A 23,527-nucleotide genomic window follows, 5' to 3' on the forward strand; every position below is an offset into this window, starting at 1 on the left:
CTAGTTCAGATAGATAGGATCCTGCGTTAAATCAACCTTCCAGCATATACAGGTGCATCTCACAAAATTAGAATATCATCAAAAAGTTAATTTATTTCAGTTCTTCAATACAAAAAGTGAAACTCATATATTACATAGAGTCATTACAAACAGCATGATCTATTTCAAGTGTGTATTTCTGTTAATGTTGATGATTATGGCTTACAGCCAATGAAAAAACAAAAGTCATTATCTCAGTAAATTAGAATACTTTATAACAGCAGCTTGAAAAAATTATTTTAATATCCGAAATGTTGGCCTACTGAAATGTATTTTCAGTAAATGCACTCAATACTTGGTCGGGGCTCCTTTTGCATCAATTACTGCATAAATGCGGCGTGGCATGGAGGCGATCAGCCTGTGGCACTGCTGAGGTGTTATGGAAGCCCAGGTTGCTTTGATAGCAGCCTTCAGCTCGTCTGCATTGTTGGGTCTGGTGCCTCTCATCTTCCTCTTGACAATACCCCATAGATTCTCTATGGGGTTAAGGTCAGACGAGTTTGCTGGCCAATCAAGCACAGTGATACTGTTATTTTTAAACCAGGAATTGGTACTTTTAGCAGTGTGGGCAGGTGCCAAGTCCTGATGGAGAATTAAATTTCTCCAAAAAGCTTGTCGGCAGAGGGAAGCATGAAGTGCTCTAAAATGTCTTGGTAGGTGGCGGCGCTGACTTTGGTCTTGATAAAACACAGTGGACCTACATCAGCAGATGATATGGTTCCCCAAACCATCATTGATTGTGGAAACTTCACACTAGACCTTGGAAATCAAGGTCCCAGAGTCTGGAGGAAGAGTGGAGAGACATACAATCCAAGCTGCCTGTGGTCTAGTATGGAGTTTCCACAAGCAGTGATGGTTTGAGGAGCCATGTCATCTGCTGGTATAGGTACACTGTGTGCCGCGATCAGCGGTGTAAAGAGGAGACCACGAAGGTGGGGGGCAAACAGCGGTATCAAGAAGAGACCCCTAAGGTAAGGGGCGATCAGAGGGTGTGCCAGTGGTCCTTTGCAGAGACTCGTCCTGCCAGATCTCAGGCATATGACTTATTGCAGTTGGTGGAGGAATGGCTCCAGCCTGAGACTTTGACCTCGGCCAAGATGGTGGTTGACCGGCTGATGAGGGCACTGCCAGCAGCTATACAGCGTGGGGTGGGGCAAGGGGACCCAGGCACTCTGGACCAGCAGGTAGGATTGATTGAGTGGCATACAGCCACTCAGGACTTTGTACAGGAGCATGGGAGAAGTCTACAAACCACTGTTGGGGCTAACCAGGACTGAACCCATGAGGAGGGGATAACCCAAAGTGAGGGTGACAAAAGTCCTGTTTCCCCTAAAGTAACTCCAAGGTATAGTCGTGCTGCAGCGATCAAGTGTTGGTGGTGCCGAGGCCCCGGACTTGTGGCTGCCAACTGCCCCCTGGTGTCTGAAGCCATGGACTGCGGGTATATTCGCCATGTGTCTGTGTATGCCCAGCCAGCCTGTACCGCCACTACAGGCACTGCCAACAGCAACCCCCAACTGTGCCAGGTACAGGGTACCAAACAGAGGCTCTCCTGGACTTGGGGAGTGTAGTCCCATGTTGCAGAGGACAACACCAAAGGACGGAAAGTGGAGGTGATGAGTATCCATGAGGAAATCTGGGAGTACCCAACCACGGAGGTAATTTTTCCACACCATGTGGGGACATTAAACATGTGGTGGGAGTGGTGAAGACCCTTCCATATGGGACTTTGTTGGGAAGACACTTGCCCATGTTTTGGTCCCTGTGAGAGACCAGGGTTAACCCTACCAAGGTAAAGGTTGTTCTGGGCACAGAACCTGAAGATCCCGAGTCAGGGATACCTGCCATAGGGGTTGCCAACCTAGGGACAGAGTGTAACCCCGATAGGTTCCCCCTAGAGATTGTGGCAGGAGAGGTCGAGGAAACCCTACCGAACCCCGAGCTGGAAATGTCCCCTGGTAAGTTCGGGACAGTCCAGTTCCAGGGACCCAGGCAGAAGTGCACAAATAAAAAGAAAGTATGGAGAAACTGGGAGTGTGTGGTCACGGAGTCGACTAGGAACATACGCACGAGTAACTCTCTGGCACCGGCCAAGGATATGCCGGGGGGGCAGGGTAAAATGGATAGAGCTCTCGCTAGACAGCAGAGTCGGGAGGCTCAGGTTTGGGTGTGATGTAGTACTGATGTATGCCCGGAATTGCCAGGGCGGACCTTGGTGTTTTGGCGGGATGTAGTCACCGAGGCACGGTTAAGGATACAGAGGAAACGGTATTAGTGAACCCCAAATAAACTGAGTCGAGGCAACCTGAAACTGGCCCAAGTCTACTGTTCATCAGGAAAGGAGGCGTTTTGTCTGCAATGGAGAACAGGGATGTGGTTGGCCGGGTAACAAACTATGGAGGAAAAACGCAAAGGGGAGGGATGCTTGCGTCAACCGATGGTTCCGGTCCCTACTTTAGTTTCTCAGTACAGTGTCGGGCAGGGGTGTCACAAGGAAATGTGGATGCCCTGTCACGCGCCCATGTGGGGTAACAAGTGTTCAACCCCACAGGTTTGAGGCAGTGACTGTTGTTACATGTCATGGTCACTGTGTGTTTCCCCCAGGATGCGAATGGAGGCATATTGAGGCCATGGGAGTGCATTGCAGTCACAGGCATAGCTGTGATTGCAATGCGGAATATAAGTTTGCGTTTAGTCTTGAGCAAACTATTTGTCTAAGGCAGATTTAGGAAAACCTGCTGGGCTTTAATTTTTTAAATGGACTACAGGATGGTAGTGGGGCAGTCCGTTTCCTTCCTGGCCTGGTTTTCATGTGACCTATGGCCACAGATCCAGTTAAAAACCCTGTAGCAAAAGGTTTGGGTGTGTCAGGAGCAGTGTCAGTGTCAGTCTGGTGTTTGCAAGAGTGCAGAGCAGTAGGCAACACAGGATAGCAGAGCCAAACAGCAAAGGAAGCTAAAAGGCCTGGCACCCACAACGTACACAACGATACAGTTGCCCATGCCAACTGGTCTCAGAGGTGGACTGGCATGTTTATTGGCTGCAATCTAGAGGATATGGTTCCCGGCTGCAATCGGGAGGATATTGTGTGCTGCGTATTGCTGTGAGTTGAGCAGAGTCTTTTGTTTTGGAACTTTCCTGGGTCAGTGCCTTATCACTGCACAGCGTGGATACCGCTGCACGACAACAGGCATATATAAGTTTGGGCCACCTAGTCAAAATTACTGTTATTGTGAGCAGTTAAGCAAGTTGAACATAAAATGATTTAAAAAAAAAAAAACTAAACATAAAGGGGTATTCCCATCCCCAAGATCCTATCCCAATATGTAGAACATGTAAATAAAAATAATATTAGCAATTAACTCCAATTAAAAATGTAGTATAGTTTTTCAAAATCGCTAAATCTCTTTCTTCATGTGCAGGGTATTGCCGGACCTTAGGTATCCATGATTACGACCTCTAGCACCTAGCTAACTAATTGTCACTATATCAGTGGTCATAACCATGGATACCTAAGGACGTGCAATGCCCTGCACATGAGGAAAGAGACATAGTGAATCTGAAAGCCAACGAATGGGGCAGAGCGCACTACATAATCAATCTTAATGCAACACGGGTGCTACATAAAGTAGTTAAGCATGAAGATTGTGTCAAGAAGAGAAAAAAGAACTACTTAATAATGTGCACACCAGAATTATAGAGAAACATATCAATATTTATTAGAAAAGAACATGGACAACATTAAAAGCATCTAAAAGGAAGCACTCTCTGTCTCTGCCATCACCATCTGAAGTACCGGTATATACCTTGCAAAATTTTCACAGGGTGCTATATAATTAGGAAACCATTATCCTCACAAAAAATACAGATCATATTAAAGTATGACAACAAAGTAACCAGGACAAAGACATACATATATATTCTTGTGATAAATCACAGGTGATGTAACATAGTCTAAGATCCAGTAAACAATTTTTGATATGTCCATATGGATACATGCATAGAGATAGACACAATAATTGTCCCGAGAAACAAGATGGTGTGCACAATGTCCTTACAATGTATGCCCTTGCATCTAATAAGAAGACCAAAGTTATAAACAATTGCACATGAAAACAGACATCCCAATTCCTATGTAATCCAGAGAACCCTGTATATAATAAAGCCCGCAAAGCTGCATATGGAGTAAAGATAGGGTTCAATCACAGAAGGGAAGGGAGAGAGGATACCTGTTGGCACCAAGTGGAGGGAAGAACTCTGGAGAGATGGTAAGTACCCAGAATCAATGAGACATGGTGATCGCCGGCTTCATCAGGGGAAGTGAGGTCTATGTGTTTCCCATGATTTAAAGCTGAATACGTACTGGTAGTGGTCTGGTGGCTGTTAATGGCAAACAAAGGGAATGCTGCGCATCATGCAGGTGAAAAAGGCAGTGTATACCTAATCATAGTAGTGCACATGTTGTCAATGTTGTTTTCTAATAAATATTGATATGTTTTTTATGATTCTGGTATGCACATTATTAAGTAGTTCTTTTTTTCTCTTTTTGACACAAATAGCGAATCAGAAAAACTATATTCTAGTTGGAGGAATTGGAGGTATTTGCTATTATTATTATTATTATTATTATTATTACTACTACATATTATAGGATCTTGGAGATGGGAATAACCCTTTAAAGAAGATTTCCTTTGCATTAAAAGCAAAAAAAAAGTTTTATCTTTTACATTTAGAAAAAAACAAAGAGGAAAATGGGCCCATGCAAAAGTTTGGGCCGCCTGCATGATTAGTACATAGTAGCATAATAGCCGCCCTATTGAAAGTATCACAGCTAGTAAATGTTTTTTGCAGCCAGCCAAGTTTTTAAATTCTTGTGTGAAGGTTTTCCATCCTTTCTTCCTTGGAAAATTCTTCCATTTCTGTGAGATTCCTGATCGTCTTGCATGTGCTGCTATTTTGAGGTCTAGCCACAGATTTTCAATGATTTTCAGATCGGGAGACAGTGAGGGCCATTGTAAAACCTTCAGCTTGCTCCTTTTGAAGTCGCCTAGTATAGATTTTGTTATGTGTTTAGAATCATTATTCATTTGTAGAAGCCATTTTTTATGCAACTTCAGCTTTTTTTTTACAGCTGGTGTTATGCTTGCATCAAAAATTTGTTGAAATTTCATTGAAGCCATTCTTCCCTCTATCTGTGAAATGTTCCCCGTGCCATTGGCTGCAACACAATCCCAAAGCATGATTGATCCACTGCCATTTTTAATGGTTGGCGAGATGTTCTTTTCCTGAAATTCTATGCCTTTTTTTACGCCACACATACCTTTAATAGTTGTGGCCAAACAGTTCTATTTTAACCTCATAGGTCCACAGGACTTGTTTCCAAAATGCATCAGTCTTAGTTAGATGTTCTTTTGCATACTTCTGACTCTGAAATTTATGGTGAAGATGCAGGATAGGTTTTCTTCTGATGACTCTTCCATGATGGGCATATTTGTGAAGTTGTCTCTGAACAGTAGAACGATGAACCACAACTCCAGAGTCTGATAAATCTTTCTGAAGGTCTTTTGCAGTTAAGTGGGGATTCTGATTTGCCTCTCAAGCAATCCTAAGAGCAGCTCTCATTGAAATTTTGCTTGGTCTTCCAAATCTTATCTTGACCTCCACTGTTCCTCTTAAGTGATATTTCTTAGATCGTTTTTGAACTGAGAATAGGGCAACTTGAAAATGCTTTGCTATCTTCCTATATAGTCTTCTTCTGCTTTGTGGGCCTCCACCATTTTCATTTTAAGAGTGCTAGGCAGCTGATTAGAAGAACCCATGGCTGATCCTTTTGGTATAAGGTTAGAGGAGGCTGGGTTTTTATAAAGCTGGGAAATTTGCGTCATTAGGCCTTTCCTGATGATCATAGTGAACAAGCCATAACCCTAACAGGCTAATTAAAGTCTCAAACCTTGATTAAAGTTAACAGAGCACACAAATCTTGAAGGGTGCCCAAACTTTTACATCTGCCCATTTTCTGTTCTTTTGTAAAAAAAATTACAATATACTTTCCTTTTTTTTGCCTAAAATACAAAGGAAAAGTCATCTTTAACTTTAGGCCTTTTAAAGATCATTTCATCTTTAGCTTAACTGTTCACAATAAGAGTAATTTTGACCAGGGGTTCTCAAACTTTTACATGCCACCATATCTTTGAGCATTGGATGGCCTTTAAGTCTCCTCACACTGGTTTGTCACTCTTCATAAGGAGAAACGTAACCCCTTAGTACTGTTTGAGAAAAACAAGCTTTAAAAGCCACCGGGGACTGAGCCCCATGGGAGACTATTCAAACCTAGTGGCATCTCCTTTCTCGTTCCCCTGGAGTGGCAGGTCTCTCGCTATTCTCACAGGGAGAGATGGCTTACTGTTCTCTGCGGGTTCAACTTCTGGAGCCCCTAGAGAATGGTGCACTGCAAAGCCTGGAAGTTGAGCTTATGCATCACTGCTGCATGCATTATCTGGGGTCTGCTGAAGATGACTGATTTAAGCTAGACTTAAATAATCCAAATCTACAGTACAGACCAAAAGTTTGGACACACCTTCTCATTTAAAGATTTTTCTGTATTTTCATGACTATGAAGATTGTAAATTCACACTGAAGGCATCAAAACTATGAACTAACACATGTGGAATTATATACTTAACAAAAAAGTGTGAAGCAACTGAAAATATGTCTTATATTCTAGGTTCTTCAAAGTAGCCACCTTTTGCTTTGATGACTGCTTTGCCCACTCTTGGCATTCTCTTGATGAGCTTCAAGAGGTAGTCACCGGAAATGGTCTTCCAACAACCTTAAAGGAGTTCCCAGAGATGCTTAGCTCACCCCAAACCATCTCAATTGGGTTCAGGTCTGGTGACTGTGGAGGCCAGGTCATCTGGCGTAGCACCCCAACACTCTCCTTATTGGTCAAATAGCCCTTACACAGCCTGGAGGTGTATTTGTGGTCATTGTCCTGTTGAAAAATAAATGATGGTCCAACTAAACGCAAACCGGATGGAATAGCATGCCGCTGCAAGATGCTGTGGTAGGCATTCTGGTTCAGTATGCCTTTAATTTTGAATAAATCCCCAACAGTGTCACCAGCAAAGCACACCCACACCATCACACCTCCTCCTCCATGCTTCACAGTGGGAACCAGGCATGTAGAGTCCATCCGTTCACCTTTTCTGCGTCACACAAAGACACGGTGGTTGGAACCAAAGATCTCAAATTTGGACTCATCAGACCAAAGTACAGATGTCCACTGGTCTAATGTCCATTCCTTGTGTTCTTTAGCCCAAACAAGTCTCTTCTGCTTGTTGCCTGTCCTTAGCAGTGGTTTCCTAGCAGCTATTTTACCATGAAGGCCTGCTGCACAAAGTCTCCTCTTAACAGTTGTTGTAGAGATGTGTCTGCTGATAGAACTGTGTGTGACATTGGCCTGGTCTCTAATCTGAGCTGCTGTTAACCTGCGATTTCTGAGGCTGGTGACTCAGATAAACTTATCCTCAGAAGCAGAGGTGACTCTTGGTCTACCTTTCCTGGGGCGGTCCTAATGTGAGCCATTTTCTTTGTAGCGCTTGATGGTTTTTTCAACTGCACTTGGGGTCACTTTCAAAGTTTTCCCAATTTTTCAGACTGACTGACTTTAATTTCTTAAAGTAATGATGGACACTCGTTTTTCTTTACTTAGCTGCTTTTTTCTTGCCATAATTCAAATTCTAACAGTCTATTCAGTAGGACTATCAGCTGTGTATCCAGCAGACTTCTGCACAACACAACTGATGGTCCCAACCCCATTTATAAGGCCAGAAATCCCACTTATTAAACCTGACAGGGCACACCTGTGAAGCGCAAACCATTTCCGGTGACTACCGTATTTTCTGGTGTATAAGACGACTCGGCGTATAAGACGACCCCCAACTTTTCCATATAAAATATGGAATTTGGGATATGCCCGCCGTATAAGACGGGGGTCATCTTATACGCCCTGTCATCCTATACGGCGTGTGGTTCCCAGGGTCTGGAGGAAAGGAAACTCCTTCAGGCCCTGGGATCCATATTCATGTAAAACATAAAGAATAAAAATAAAAAACATGGATATACTCACCCTCGGACGGCCCCTGGCTCACAGCGCTGCTAGCATCTCCCTCCGTTCCTAAGGAATGCAGTGAGTGAAGGACCTTCAATGATGTCGCGGTCACATGAGCGGTCAGTTGACCGGTCACCTGACCGCGACGTCATCGAAGGTCCTTCACTCACTGCATTCCTTAGGAACGGAGGGAGACGATAGCAGCGCTGTGAGCAAGGGGCCGTCCAAGGGTGAGTATATCCATATTTTTTATTTTTATTCTTTATTTTTTACATGAATATGGATCCCAGGGCTTGAAGGAGAGTCTCCTCTCCTCCAGACCCTGGGAACCACACGCCGACATGCAGGATCGCTCCCTGCACACACCGTACCCGGCGTATAAGACGACCCCTGACTTTTGGGACAATTTTTAGGAGTCAAAAAGTCATCTTATACGCCGGAAAATACGGTACCTCTTGAAGCTCAACAAGAGAATGCCATGAGTGTGCAAAGCAGTCATCAAGGCAAAAGGTGGCTGCTTTGAAGAACCTAGAATATAAGTTTAAAAACGCTTTAAAAATGCTATGAAGGAATGACCATATTCACAGTAATGGAAAACAACATCTTGTGCACATGTTCCATCTTTTTAAGCACAACCGGATTAGAAAACTGTGAAGTGGCAAATGCTGCGTAAACATCTATATTTGCTATCTGTGATCTGTGATTTCAGACATACTGTCTAATTGTATAGATATTGCGATAGACAATCTGCAAATCCCTTTATTTAAAAAAAAATGCTGTTTTAACCCTTAAAAATCACTCCAAAGTGCCAGCCACTAGGTGTCTCTCTTCTCTCTTACTTGCTGCTCACTGCCTGCTGCCAAGTGCAATCCACCTTATGCATCCGACAAGTGGAGACAGATAACAGGAAGGATACAGGCATAACCGAGAGGTGAGCTTTCAGTTAAAGGGGCTGTCCACTACTGAATCCCTTCTTAAATATTATATTTAAATTGGAAAATAAAAATAGCCAATACTCTCCTCCTATGCTGGCGACGTTCCAACAATGTTCATGCTGGGTCTCTTAAGGCTCGTGGGACATCGTTTTTAGAGATGGATTGATATGCGCAACTGTGATCCCTAGTCCAGGTCAGTGCTCCCTAGTCCATGTCGGTGTTCCCTAGCCATGGACAGGAGCTGAGTGAATTTCCTTACCTTCAGCATCCCAAGCTCGGCTTACGATGAGCCAGGCCAGTGAGATGTTACCTTGCATGCCTCACCAATGACTTTGCGCCAGGCCACCATATCACACTCTGCTCCAAGGAATCTGAAAGCTCAAGAAATTTGAGTACATGAATGGCCAGAGATCACTGACCTGGACTATGGACCGGAGTTGCGAGAAACGATCCGCTCATTTGTAAATGTTATGCTGCATGAGGCCTGCGCCAATCAGTGGCCGCTTAGTGGACTGCAGTGCTCTTACTTCTCCTGGATGGCTGAGGTTCACCCGAAGGAAGTGTTGGTGCAGAAGATCAATAGTGGCACTGATTAGTTCTAACACTGACTGCACACAAGTCTTGGGAGACTCGACATAGCTGGAACCGGTACATGGGAGGGGTGTATAAGGTGTTTTTATTTTCCAAGGATGAATAAAGTATTTAAGAAGGGGGTTGTCCTACTATTCGACAACTTTTTTATGGGCAACAAAAGCCATTGAACATCAGCAAGAGCAGTATTCCCCAACTCCAGTTCTCAAGAGCCACCAACAGGTCATGTTTTCAAGATTTCCTTAGTATTGCACAGGTGGTAATTGCATCACCTGGACAGGAAGGAATTCCATCACCTGTGTAATACTAAAGAAATCCTGAAAACATGACCTGTTGGTGGCTCTTGAGGACCGGAGTTGGGGAGCACTGAGCAAGACCATACTGGGACATGAGAGAGTGAAACTTCCAGCACCTATAGTGCTGGAAGAATACAGATAAAGAGGAATCTCCTACTGAAAATGAGTGGATGGCAAGTTACAGAGCAGGATAATTTGGATACTTGCTGAGCATCTTACGGTACCTTTTAGTTTGCAATGCATAAAAAAATGATCCAGCTCTCGAGATTTTGTAGAACACTGTGCGCACATCAGAATGGGTAAATAAGTCGGATAGTTCCAATAGAACGATGTTCTGATCTAAGAACAGCAGACAGAGTTCAGTCTCATTTCATAAGTAATGCACACAGCATTGGCTGACAGTATTAGACGTTCCTAAAGATCAACTTGTTTCCATTAGAATAAATCTTCATGGGGAAATTACTTTTCAGAATAAGAAGTTGAACAACTATTTCACGTCCAATATAAACAATGCAATATCTTGCCGTTTGCTGAAATCTCTTGGGGTCAATTTGCATGAAATAGCTGTTTTTGCAAACGCAGCAGAAAGATCTGTATCTATTGACTCCTCAGAATATTCTGTTATTTATGGCATAATATGTTTAGACATTTTTTCCTGATCGTTATTTTCTTGCACGTTCTGCAAAAAAAATAAATATATACCGGTATTTCTATTTTTTTTAAAGGGGCTGTGTCAATGGGAACATATGACAAATGTGAGATTGATATTGGAGTTGCATATTCTAGGACATTAAGCCTCTTTACTTTCATCATGTAACAAGGTATTTGCTGCCCTATTAGGCTTTTGCCCCATTGTGACTTTGGGGTGCATGCAGCAACTTTCAATGAAGGTTGAAATTCTCATGACTCGCGTCCTGCAGCATTTTACCCTATATGGAGGTTGTACAATTATGCAGATTGCACTGAAAAGACAGTTTATTTCTTCTAGAGGAAAGTAAATGGGGCTGACCGGCCTTGGTGTACAAAAAGTGACTGCAGACTTGTGAGTCCTCACAGCACGCATTGTGCACACTGTCAGGACTCTCCGATAGCAGGGATCAGGTGGGCGTGTTACTGCAAGTATGTGATTTGCATACATTCATGCACATGCCAACTAGACGTGCATGGCTTTGCTCCATATAAGTGAATTGAACAAGGCCAGACAAGTCTAGTCGGAACGTGGGCAGAAATATGCAATTCACGTACTTGCAGTCACATGACCGCCCGGCACTGGAGTATCCTGACATCACACACAGTGCGACTGCGAGGATTCACAAGTTTGTGGTCACATAAAGTGATCGTAGATAACTTTAATATACACTTTTTTTTTTCCCAAGATCCATTGGTTGCTGTATAAGTTTCCTTGGGATATGTTAACACTTGTTTTCTCTTCAGTCGGGCTGAAACAACAAAGCTTCCAAGTGGGAAGCGCTTCATGAAACGCCATAGTTTTTGCAGTGTATTTTTCCTAAAGCATTTCATGCATGTTTTCTCTGGTGTCATCTGAAGTGGCTTTTGTTTTTTCTTGTTGTTTTCTTAAACATTTTTGGGGCACTTTTTGAGTGAGTCTTTTTTTGTAGCTTTTTTGAGGATGATTTGCAAGTATTTTCTAAAGTCCATTAAGCAATGAGTAAAATCTGAGCATTTTATTTTAGACCGAAACACTTCAAAAGATGCAGAGACGTTTGCTTTTTGCCTCTACATTCACTTCCATTGTAAAGTATGGAACGTCTTCTAAATGGAAAAAGCCTTAAGAATAGTCCGGTTGCTTCTTTTAATTACTTGGCATTTAAGAAAACCTGAAGTTGTAAGAAGTTGCTAAAAGCCCTGATAAATAAATAAGTAAATAATCTTTATGTTTATATAGCGCTAACTTATTCCACAGCGCTTTACAGTTTACTCACATTATCATTGCTGACCCGGATGGGACTCACAGTCCAAATTCCCTACCAGTATGTCTTTGGAATAATAATTATAAGCTCTTTTACCTAGAAAAGAATGACAAGGTTCATTGGAGCAGCTTCTGAGCTTATTTTCAGATGGTTTTTGGACCATTTTTTGCTCAAAACCCAATTGTTTTGTTATATGAATATACTGTTAGAGCTACCTCAATACACCCAGTACCCTCTTTCTCCTTAATGATGGTGGACTAGAACCTTCAAACAACCGTCTAGAGATATACATCTCTTCCTTTTTGGAGCAGAGTCTGGTTTGACTAATATCTTTATTAATTTTATAAAGCTCATAAAAGGGTCGGGATATAGAATTATAGGGTCGCTGCTTCCAATAAGTAGCAATGGAGATAGAGAGAATGCTCTTAATTCTGGGGATGAGCTAATTTGCATATCTGTCAGAATTAATAGGGTAGGACTGGTAGTCCATTACCGGGTACTTGCCAGTTGCCAACCTTTTGAACTGGTGTCCAGGAGGAAACAGCAGTGTGGAGAAATGGTTGTGTGGTCACAGTCCATATCCCTTCGATACCACCTCCATGCAACATGGATATCTGTTTGGACACCACTGAAGCCTTCTGGAATTTGCTTGTTCTAGAATTTGAGAGATTTCATATGTATGTCCTCTAGGATGAAAAAGGTATGAACCTGTGGCCCAATAAAGAATACAGTATTTGCCAACCTTTTGGAGTTCTTCTCCAAGAGGAAATGGAGCATTTTCTTGACTATGTCCCATGCCTTGTCTACACCACCCCCAAGCCTCCTGGGTGTATGTTTGGGCACTACTAAAGTCTCCAAAAACTTTTTCTCCTGATAATCTCCAGAGGCTTCAGGATAGACAAGGTATGGAGCTGTGGTCCAATAAAGAATATGTACCAACCTTTTGGAATTCTAATCCAGGGTGAAACCATCCATTTTTCTCGCTATGCCCCATGCATTGTACACACCACCTCCAAGCCTCCTGAGTGTTTGTTTGGGCACCACTGAAGCCTCCCAAATCTTTTTCTCCTGAAAATCTCCAGAGGCTTCATTTTCACCTTGTACATTTACTAGCTCCTTCTGGAGTCAGGATATTCCCCTCTTTACAGGAGCCTCCCAAATGTTCCCGAGGAGTTGACAAGTATCCATTACAGGGCATGTAAATTGACCCTACTTCAACTGCAATCACCTGACTTGGGGGCTTTACGCTAAAAGAAAATTCTAGGGGGCTACTGTAATCTGTGGGTTAATTCAGCAACAACTGCCCAATTTCTCTGTATCTCCCCAACAGGTAAAATGAAGAATTACAACAATCCCTATTGAAATCAATTTTCAAATGTTTGTGCAATGCCCAGATATTTTTGGTCATTCAGAGATGGCATTTAACTCAGAATTATAAAATGGGCTTAACCAGATAGTGGGAATTTTACGTACCAGGACTGTTCTCACTGACTGTAGAATTTGCCTGCCTTGTCTAAGGGATTGCATTTTACAAAGTGCTACTTGTTAGCTTTATTTATATAACACAAGAGATGAGAAAATCGCTTCACGCAAACGCGGTCCATGGCTCAGGTCAGTGCTTTTTGACCGTGGACAGGAACTGAGTGAATTTCCTGTCCTCCCTCGACCAGATGCTTGTCTTTTGGGTTGCTGTGCTGGCGTGTGGTCACCTGTGCATGTGCTGCACTGCCCACAGATGACGTCACCCCAATCCGGCGTCTCAAGCATCGCACCGATGAACCCGCAAGGTGAGAGTTCATATCCATGGCTAGAGAGCACGGATGTGGATCGGGGTTGCACAAAGCGATCGTTCCTCTCTAGATGAAACCGTAGATCCTGGTTATGGGGCATCACACCCGCGGCTGCTGGCTATTCACTCTGCCGCTTCTGTATTTGTTTAATGTCAGAACAATTCATTTGCCGCTGATGTTCTAGTAAACGCGGAGAGTTAAGCGTCGGATTATTCATTATGCATCCTCTGGCTCGGGTCACAACATAAACGCGTTCCTACCAGCCTTGAAATTAAATTATAGCGCTTTGACATTTGTCGAGCAGAGACGCGGCAGTCTTGAGAAATAAAGTGTCAAAAAAGTGGAGTAATCTGCAGCCGGTGGTTGTTTATCATGTTGTCCCGTAATGACACAATTAGGAGCTACAATGTGATTATCTATCTGATTTCATGTTGAGAAATCAATTACATTGGCTGCAGTGACCCTTCTCCTGCCCCAGTCATGTAACTTCAAGAACTGGGATGTCTTATTGACACCCCGAGGATTAATTAACCCATCCTTCCCTAGAGAGGACATGGTAACGAATAGTCTCCTCTGGCAGATGGTAACGAAAGTGTTAACTCATTTGTAACAATGGAAAATGCAAATAAATCCTGAAAATTACACTTGACAAAGCAACTATGATAGTAGTAATATAGTGTATGGGGTAATGGAAGTGAAGCGTGTCTATTTTCCAAGCCAGGGCTACTTTCTTGCTTTGTTTTTTGTTTTCACAATGTTCTTAAAGGGCTTCTCACATTTTAAAAGGGTTTCATATTATCTAGAAATAAACGATATTAAATGGAATGTGCTGCAATACTTGAACTAGGATTGAGCTTTGCCCCCAAAAATGGTAAACCCTTCTTCCTTAGTATGTAAATAGCCTTTAAATAGAAGCTATCACTTGCCATAAATATGTAATCGTTTTACCTGGTGTAAATGCCGCAGTTCTCCTGAATCCGGCGATGTTTTTCTTTTTCTTCTGCAACTCTCTGTTCCGGGGATATGACCCCCTCTTCACTGTACGTAAATCTACTAGGGTTTCTTTTTCCAAGTGGGTATGACCTTCAAGTCTTCGTGGGTGTCTTCTTGAGGATCACGCCTTTTTGGCTAGCCAGGCTAGAGTTATAGACAGGGAAGAGGAGGCCATATTTCAGGAACGGAGAGGCGCAGAAACAAAATAAAAACAATGCCGAATTCAGGAGAACAGCGGCATTTACACCAGGTATGAAAAAAAATATTTATGGCAAGTAGAAGATCCTCTTTAAGCATTTGATTACATATGTAGAAGACGTGCTGTAAATTCATCACGGTATCAGTTTCCATCTCTTTGAACCTTTCCAATCCAAGGCCAGTGACCATAGAAAGAGTCTAGTGGCCAAAAGTGAATAGAATATGCCACAAATTTATGACAAATCCCATTATGGGACTTTCACCTATAGGGAGGAACAGGGGTTCTGGTTGCTCCATCCTTAAGCACAGTTCATGAGAGATGGCTGCTGTTCTTGTTTATGAAGGTCCCAAAGGTGGGACCCATTGAGTATTTATTGCATATATACAGTAAGTCGCATAGAAATCCAATCTAAGGAGCAATTCCGTGACAATAATTCTGACTTTTCATGGCCATTTTCCAGTACATGCACAATATAAATATGAAGATTCCTGCAGCATAGAGTGAAATACAGAATTGGCTCCCGACTGCCAAATTATCTTTTTCCTCAAATCAACCATTAATTTTTTTATTCATTAAATGGCGTCATTTTACTTAATAGGTTTCCTGTTGCTACAACCTACACCCCGCCCCCCCCTTAATTTATAATTGGCATCAGCGTCTCTTGCTTCTACAACATCCACTTAGCACATTTTCCGCTGTTCCATGTATTCATTATCATATTTCCTATCTCTTGATCTGTAGTGGAGGCGAATATTCCCAGGCACTTGGAGAAATTACATAAATTTATGTTGACGATAGAATAGGGCAGTCCGGTATCTCTGGAAGGGGAAGGTGCATTTCGTTTATAAAGAGATGGCAATAGAAGGGATAGATGTAATTGTGCATGATGGGCTATAATATAGTAAGCGTGGCATTTATGACATTGCTGGTCATTTTACTGATGTTGGATATATGTAATGAAAATAGTGTCATAATGTTAGCAAGGTTCGGAGATAGTTTTAAGAATGACTGCAAAGATAGCCACCTTACAGCCTTTAGATGCACACAAATGTCCTTCTTGGAGGGATATGGTGGTTTCGGCATGTTGTAGGGTGCTAGGTGCCTACGTAACAGTCTTCTGGGTTAAAACTCTGGGGGCTGAGTAAACAGCCAGTATCTGTCAAATACTGTATGGATCTGGCTCAGCGTATGAGCCCACTCCATATAAATCCGTACGTCCTCTGTCATACATGTATGGCGGATGCTGGGAGAAATGGGTAGACACCATGCCGTGGCTTGGGACTTTAAGGACTAGATTTCCCCCGCCTCTGTTCACAAGTCCTTTACCGGTTGGGTACCTGCAGCCACTATCTACATCACAAATGTACAAAGAATACGTGGTTGTTCTGTGCTGCTTATGAAGATCCAAAGGAGACATCTAGGAGACCAGATAAACTTGATTTGGTTTTATCATCAACGCATTTCACAGTCATATGACTTCTTCACTAGGAAAAACCATAAACAGATCGTGATTATGATTGTATCCTGATGCAGTGCAGAGGAACCACATATTCATTGTACTTCCGCCAATCTGCAGTTTTGCAACTCGTGAATCTTCACCAACAATTCAGAGAAACCACATATTCCTTGTACTTCTGTCAATCTATACTTTTACAACCCGTGGATCTGCAACAGCTAATTTGCTCAAGCTTCATTTATGTTGTGCATTACTGTCACGGTTCCACCCTTCAGTGTGTCTGGGATGCAGTTACTTACCAAATTATACCGCCCACTCAGTTTCGATGTGATGCAAAAGTGTTCAACAAATTTATTGTCATCACAAAAAAGGTTGCCACAGGATAATAAGAGCAGTACGTGTAAATCGAAACCAAATCCAACGTTTCGACCCACCAGGGTCTTATTCATGGGGTTACTGAGGAGATAAAGAAACAGTATAAATAACTAGTCATAGCATAGCAACAATATCAAACAAAGAAACAAATATACAATGAAGGAGGGTCAAAAGAATTAAGTATACAATCACCAAGGAATATGTACAAATAAAATAAACCCAAAGACAATGAATAAAACATACACAATATAGAGTGAAAGGTAGTCACAATTTACTTTCAAGGATAATGTATGTTCACTGAAAAGAGAGGTATAAGAAAGGAAGGGTAATGTAGGAAGCGACAGATGTAGTGTAGGCTGATTACCTTGGTTTCCGGAAATGCGTACATACAGTAAAGTCCATATATATTTGGACAGAGACAACATTTTTCTAATTTTGGTTATAGACATTACCACAATGAATTTTAAACAAAACAATTCAGATGCAGTTGAAGTTCAGACCTTCAGCTTTCATTTGAGGGTATCCACATTAAAATTGGATGAAGGGTTTAGGAGTTTCAGCTCCTTAACCTGTGCCACCCTGTTTTTAAAGGGACCAAAAGTAATTGGACATTTGACTCCAAGGCTATTTCATGGACAGGTGTGGGCAATCCTTTCGTTATATCATTCTCAATTAAGCAGATAAAAGCAGGAGTTGATTTGAGGTGTGGTTCTTGCATTTGGAAGGTTTTACTGTGAAGTAAACATGCAGTCAAAGGAGCTCTCCATGCAGATGATAGGAGGGGCCACTGTGGGTAAGCTAGGAACATTTCCTTATTGTAAGCAGTGGGGCCAGGGAGCCCTGACAGTCTGGAGGGCATTAGAGCCCTGGGACAGCATAGTGACCCCACAATGTTGTGAAGCTAGGAGCTCAGCGGTCCAGGGTCTATAGTGGCCAGACGCTAAAGGAGAAGGCTACCTCAGAAGTCATAGCAGAATAGAAACGCAGGTCGCTCCAAGATGTGGCAGCTTTTTATGGGGGCAGATGCCCTTATGTCTGGTTCAAAATGGACAGGGGAACTTCTGAAAGTAGTTAAGCCGTACAGGGAGGACGCTGTGGTACCGATCGAGAGGGTACAACCCGGGAGCATACCTGGAGATTTGAGGAGGAGTACAGGGGGAGTGAAGGATGTGTGCTGTGTGGAATCCCAGGTCAATGCTGTAACTGATCTGGGTGTGCTGCGTATGGAATCAAGTAAAGTTGTTCATTTAAAGTTGGAACTGGACTCAGAGAGGACCCTGAGAACCAGGCAAGTGAGACAGTGGGACTGTGTGTATGTGGTATGGGTGGCCAGGGCGCGCTAAAGCAGACATCCATGGGGCCATGACTACGGCTTTGGCTGCCGCTCACACACCTTGTAATTAAAATTCATTATGCAGGTAGTTGCAGATTGCTTATAATTATGGATGCAATATAATTATTATTTTTATATTATCGACCTATTTTTTGAGCCCAGTGTTTTGCTTGTTTTTTCTGTTTGGTCTGTATACATCTCCAAAACACTTTCTTTTAACATTTTTAAGCATATGTTTCAATAAAATGTATTTTTTATGCACTACTATGTTTGGAAGACTTTTTTTTTTGCTCTACATAGATGTTTGATGTTATCACGGTTCTCCGTGCTTATGATTTAGGGCATTTTTTGTTCTTACTGTTGTTAACTAAGCAAATCACATCCTATAAAACAGATATTTTCAGGATTGCAGGGAAAAGATTTCTGTGCCGCAGGTAAAATTATTGATCTCTGCAGATGGCGAGAATTAAAATGTCATGTTTGTATGTATAGATTACCATTATTTTTTATAATTTTAGAAAGTAACAGGCTTTTCTTCTGAAATTCCCACTCTTTGGCAGGTGTCAAACTTGTGAGTGCAATGCGAGAAACTTGCGCGATTCTCTCTAGGCACTGCCGCTGGCACTCGGGACCAGAGTGTGCGGCTGCATGTATTTCTATGCAGCTGAATGCTCCGGTCTGAACCTCCGGCGGCAATGCCAGGTATTGATGGACAAGTTTCTCGCATTGCACTCAAAAATGTGATACCGGCCTTTGGTGCATCTCTCCTAAGTGAAGGATGACAGATCGCTGGTGTCTCCCACTGATCACAGAATATTCTACTGACAACCTTCCTTACGGCTGCAAACAATCCAGTCTCCTATATTGCTTCTGTAAAGGCAAAACTGTGGGATATTGTCAAGACTAATCTGCAGCGTTGTAGCACTCTTGTATTGTGATCAGGTGTAATTATTAGTGATGAGCGAATATACTCGTTACTCGAGATTTCCCGAGCACGCTCGGGTGTCCTCCGAGTATTTTTTAGTGCTTGGAAATTTAGTTTTTATTGCCGCAGCTGAATGATTTACATCTGTTAGCCAGCATAAGTATATGTGGGGGTTGCCTGGTTGCTAGGGAATCCCCACATGTACTTATGCTGGCTAACAGATGTAAATCATTCAGCTGCGGCAATAAAAACTAAATTTCCAAGCACTAAAAAAATACTCGGAGAACACCCGAGCGTGCTCGGGAAATCTCGAGTAACGAGTATATTCGCTCGTCATCACTAGTAATTATTTTATCAGGAGGATCTTCAACATTCAAAAGTCTAAGGCAAGTATTTGCCAGAAAGCAGATTTTCCATGTTGCCCCCATGGGTTTATACTCTGCTCAAAAAAATAAAAGGAACAGTTAAACAACAGAATTTAACTCCAAGTAAATCAAACTTCTGTGAAATCAAACTGTCCACTTAGGAAACAACACTGATTGACAATCAATTTCACAAGCTGTTGTGCAAATAGAATAGACAACAGATGGAAATTATTGGCAATTATCAAGACACATTCAATAAAGGAGTTGTTCTTCAGGTAGGGACCACAGAACCACATTTCAATACCAATGCTTTCTGGCTGCTGTTTTGGTCACTTGAATGTTGGTTGTGCTTTCACAATCGTGGTAGCATGAGACGGACTCTACAACTCACAAAAGTGGCTCAGGTAGTGCAGCTCATCCAGGATGGCACATCAATGCGAGCTGTGGCAAGAAGGTTTGCTGTGTCTGTCAGTGTAGTATCCAGAGGCTGGAGGTGCTACCAGGAGACAGGCCAGTACACCAGGAGATATGGAGGGGGCCGTAGGAGGGCAACAACCCAGTAGCAGGACCACTACCTCAGCCTTTGTGCAAGGAGGAACAGGAGGAGCACTGCCAGAGCCCTGCAAAATGACTTCCAGCAGGCCACAAATGTACATGTGTCTGCATAAATGGTTAGAAACCGACTCCATGAGGATGGTCTGAGTGCCCGACGTCAACAGATGGGGGTTGTGCTCACAGCCCAACACCGTTCAGGATGCTTGGCATTTGCCACAGAACACCAGGATTGGCAAATTCGCCACTGGCGCCCTGTGCTCTTCACTAGGGTTGAGCAAAACGGGTCGGTCATTTTCATAAGTTGCCGGCTTTTGGCAAAGTCGGGTTTCATGAAACCCGACCCGATCCCTGTGTGGGGTCGGCCATGCGGTACGCGACTTTCGTACCAAAGTCGCGTTTCAATGATGCTAAAAGCACCATCTCTCAGCCAATGAAGGTGGACGCAGAGTGTGGGCAGCGTGATGACATAGGTCTCAGTCCCCACCATCTTAGAGAAGGGCATTGCAGTGATTGGCTTGCTTTCTGCGGCGTCACAGGGGCTATAAAGGGGCGTTCCCGCCGACCGCCATCTTACTGATGCTGATTTGAGCATAGGGAGAGGTTGCTGCCGCTTTGTCAGAAGCAGGGATAGCGTTAGGCAGGTACATTAACCCCCAAACCGCTTGTGCTGTAGCGATTTCCACTGTCCAACACCACCTTTTCTTAGCAGGGACAGTGGAGGCTTGATTTTTTTTTCATCAGCGCTGTAGCTCATTGGGATGCCCTAGAAGGCTCCCTGATAGCTGCATTGCTGTTTGTACACCGCTGTGCAAACCAACTGCTTTTTTCAAAGCACAAATCCTGTTGCTCCTTCCTTTCTGCACAGCTATCTTGTTTGTTTGTCCACACTTTTGACTTTTTTTGTGCAGCAGTCCACTCCTTGTTGTTGCTGCCTGCCATACTTTGCTGAGATTACTGCAGGGAGATAGTAATTGTAGGACAGTCCCTTTTTTTTTTGTTTCGTTATATCTCTTCAAGCCACTTTCTTCCACAGAAAATATACTCTAATACAGTGGCCCAGATTTATTCACTAGTCTCCCTGAAGAAAAAAGAAAAGGAAAAAAAAAAAAGGGTGCAGATTAAAATTGGCAAATCTGTATCAGTGGCAGTCCTGTGTGTGGCATCTGTGTCTCATTTTCTGGCACAGAAAACATACAGTCTAACAGTGGGCCTGATTTCTTGCCAATTCTCCCATAAAAAAAAATAGTGGGAGATTAAGATTGGCAATTTTGCTTCAGTGCCAGTGCTGTGTGTGGCATCTGTCTCTAATTTTGTGCCACATTAAACCTAGTGTGTAATACTGGGCCAGATTTCTTTTAAATTCTCCCTGAAAAAAAATAGTGGGAGATTAAGATTGGCATTTCTGCTTCAGTGCCACTCCTGTGTGTGCCACCTGTCTCAAATTTTGTGCCACATTAGACCTAGTGTGTAATACTGGGCCAGATTTCTTTTAAATTCTCCCTGAAAAAAAAATAGTGGGAGATTAAGATTGGCATTTCTGCTTCAGTGCCACTCCTGTGTGTGCCACCTGTCTCAAATTGTGTGCCACACTAAACCTAGTGTTTAATACTGGGCCAGATTTCTTTTAAATTCTCCCTGAAAAAAAAAAATAGTGGGAGATTAAGATTGGCATTTCTGCTTCAGTGCCAGTCCTGTGTGTGCCACCTGTCTCAAATTTTGTGCCACATTAAACCTAGTGTGTAATACTGGGCCAGTTTTTTTTTTTTAATTATCCCAGAAAAAAAAATAGTGGGAGATTAAGATTGGCAATTCTGCCTCATTGCCAGTGCTGTGTGTGGCATCTGTCTCTAATTTTGTGCCACAGAACATATACTGTATAAGAGTGGGCCACATTTCTTCAATATTCTGCCAGAAAAAATAAAAAGGGGGAGATTTTTATTGGTAGTGTCTGCATCAGCATCAGTTCTGTTAGTGGCATATCTGTCTGCCACTTAAGCTGTGTACTGTTATACATTGGGCCTGATTTTCCCTGCAGTCTCACCCACCTATAAAGGGATATATAAATCCAACAGAAGTTTGAGTTCACTTTGTAACTGGTTTTACAGTAACAAATACCGTTAGTTTGGTTACGTTTTTCAAAAAATGAGGAAGTCTGGTGGAAGAGGTCATGGCCGTGGGCGGTCATTGCCAGCTGGTAATGATGGTAGTGGTGGTGGAGCATCAGGTGGTCGTGGGAAAAGCAATATAGCACCTAAGTCTCGAGTTGTTGAGCCAGGTTCATTGTCTGGCTACACAAGGCTCTACACTCTAGCTCTTTCGCCTCCTCTTCTGAAACTGCTAAATGTAAAAGCAGCGCGTCGTTAGTGGATGTTCACGGTCAGGGACAAGTCGCTTCCTTGTCTTCTTCACCAAGAACAACAGAAGGATTACTCCATGGAGCTCTTTACACATACCGTTCCTGGGTTAGAAAGTGAAACAGTTAACAGGCCATGCCCATTACAAGTTGAATCGGACATGGAGTGCACAGATGCACAGCCTCAGCCAGATTACTATGCTGTTCCTTTGACTCAGACCACAACATTGCCCTCGCAGTGTACTGATCCAGAATCAGACCCTGATGAGACTATGGTGCCCCGTCACGAACGCTATACCACCGGCTTACACGGTGACACAGACGAAGTTGCACACGAGATAGAAGAGGAGGTCACAGATGACCCAGTTGTTGACCCCGATTGGCAGCCATTGGGGGAACAGGGTGCAGGCGGCAGTAGCTCTGAAGCGGAGGAGGAAGAGCCGCAGAAGGCATCAACATCGCAACAGGTTCCATCTGCCAGGCCCGTATCTGGCCAAAAACGCGTGGCAAAACCAAAACCAGTTGTAGGACAGCGTGGACATCCAGTTAAAGAAGCTCAGTCTGCAATGCCTGAAAAGGTATCCGATAGCAGAAAGAGTGCAGTCTGGCATTTTTTTAAACAACGTCCAAATGATCAGCCAAAGTCATCTGTCAAAAATGTTCAACTACCTTAAGCAGAGGTCAGAATCTTAAAAGTCTAAATACAAGTTGCATGCGTAGACATTTAACCACCATGCATTTGAAAGCCTGGACTCACTACCAAACGTCCCTTAAGGTTGTAGCACCCTCGGCCAATGAAGCTAGTCAGCAACGCTACACCCCTTCCCTCACTGTAAGCCCACCATTTCCCGCACCACCTGCAGTAAATGGCACCAGGCCAAAGCAGTCAGGGAATCACCAGTTTCGTAGCAGGAAACACTGCATGTAGGGCACCAGCAAGAATACCATCTCCAACCCTCTCTCAGTCTGCCATGTCCACCGGCACCCCCGCTAGTTCCACGATCTGCAGCTCTCCAGTCCAGCTCACCCTACATGAGACTCTCGTTAGGAAAAGGAAGTACTCATCCTCGCATCCGCGTACACAGGGTTTGAACGCCCACATTGCTAGACTAATCTCATTAGAGATGATGCCCTACCGGTTAGTTGAAAGCGAAGCTTTCAAAGCCCTGATGGACTAAGCTGAACCACGCTACGAGCTACCCAGTCGACACTTCTTTTCGAGAAAAGCCATCACAGCCCTCCACCAGCATGTAAAAGACCGCATCGTCCATGCACTCAGGC

The sequence above is a fragment of the Ranitomeya imitator genome, chromosome 1 (genome assembly GCF_032444005.1).
Source record: "Ranitomeya imitator isolate aRanImi1 chromosome 1, aRanImi1.pri, whole genome shotgun sequence".
NCBI lineage: Eukaryota > Metazoa > Chordata > Amphibia > Anura > Dendrobatidae > Ranitomeya > Ranitomeya imitator.